A 1,559-nucleotide genomic window follows, 5' to 3' on the forward strand; every position below is an offset into this window, starting at 1 on the left:
TCTTTCCTTTCAAACTCAAACAATTCAAACATCTATCGTCCTTATCCCTACGTTTCTTTGTATATTATTTTCTAGTTCTAGTAACAACCTGTAATTTGTAATCTTCAACTTTGTCTATGGCCTATTCATGTTGCGAGTACATGTACCGTAAAATTCACGCGTACTGAAACAAAAGAACTTGTCAGCTTTCAAAGGGAAATTTGTCGGGAACTGAACATCTTAGCGTGGTGCTATTTGTAGTTGTAGAGACTACTTCATGTTTTGACCCCTTTGCATCTCCTTACTTTACAACCCGGTATGCTAGTGGTTATACTAACTTATACAGTGGCCCATATTAAATAGGCTCCGTCATTGTAAATGAAAAAAGTGAGTTCGATCCCAGCGTGGAGAAGTTACACAGTTACATGTATTGTGTCGAGCTCATTAGGTTTTTCTACTCCGATGCAATAGCCCCTTTAGTCCAGGTCGGCCCTGCCACTAAGCGGGGTTAAAGCAGCCCGCGTCCTAAAGAGTGAATGTGAGGCAGCGTGGTGGAATCAGGCTCTCGTCAATTTTAGGGCATGTAGATTTACTGGTATCACTTTAAAGCTTGTTCACTTGTCTTTATTGGGATGAAAAAAATATCCATTTATCTTGAATAAAAGTCGAGATATTTGCGAAAGAAGGAGGTGGGGGTCACCTGTTTTCAGAGGTAAAATTAGGGAGAAAATGGCCGCCAAAGATTAGTTATTTGCTTAGCTTAAGAGTCTCTGGTAACTGAAAATTTACATTTTTTTGTGCCTGTAATCAACGTTTTTCAGAAAATTCACACATAAATGAGTTCTTTAATGGGCATGAAAGGTGTTGATCCAAAAAACACAAATTCGATAAAAATTCACAAACCTGCGGAAAAATTCAAGTTTCTTCACTTTGATTATTTTGACGAAAGCCTGATTCCACCTTACTGCCTCATCAATAGTCTACATTTTGTCGATGGGAGCGAATCATCGTACCGGGTGCCTATAGGCAGGATTGGATCGGGTCGATTAAATTACATTAATTAATGACGGCTTGTCAGCACGCGCCTATTATTGATTATTCATTTCCATCGATGAAGTCTTCCTTCACACTTCAATCAACAGAGTTATCTGATTTGTCACTCCCATCATCTATCTCTTCCCTACCTTCGTCTATCTTGTCACTCCCATCAACAAACTTGTCATCCCCATCAACAATCTTGTCACTCCCATGGACAAACTTGTCACTTTTATCAACTTAAACTTGTCACTCTCGTCTTTTATCTTGTCACTCCCACTCCCATCATCTATCTTGTCACTCCCCATCATCTATCTTGCCACTCCCCATCGTCTATCTTGTCACTCCCCATCACCTATCTTGTCACTCCCATCACATATCTTGTCACTCATCTATCATTCCCACTCCCATAATCTATTTTGTCCTTTCCATCATCTATCTTGTCCCTCCCATCATCTATCTTGTCCTTCCCATCATCTATTTTGTCCCTCCCATCATCTATCTTGTTCCTCCCATCATCTATCTTGGCACTCCCCATCATCTAT

This window comes from Aplysia californica, unplaced genomic scaffold (assembly GCF_000002075.1).
Source record: "Aplysia californica isolate F4 #8 unplaced genomic scaffold, AplCal3.0 scaffold00753, whole genome shotgun sequence".
Classification (NCBI taxonomy): domain Eukaryota; kingdom Metazoa; phylum Mollusca; class Gastropoda; order Aplysiida; family Aplysiidae; genus Aplysia; species Aplysia californica.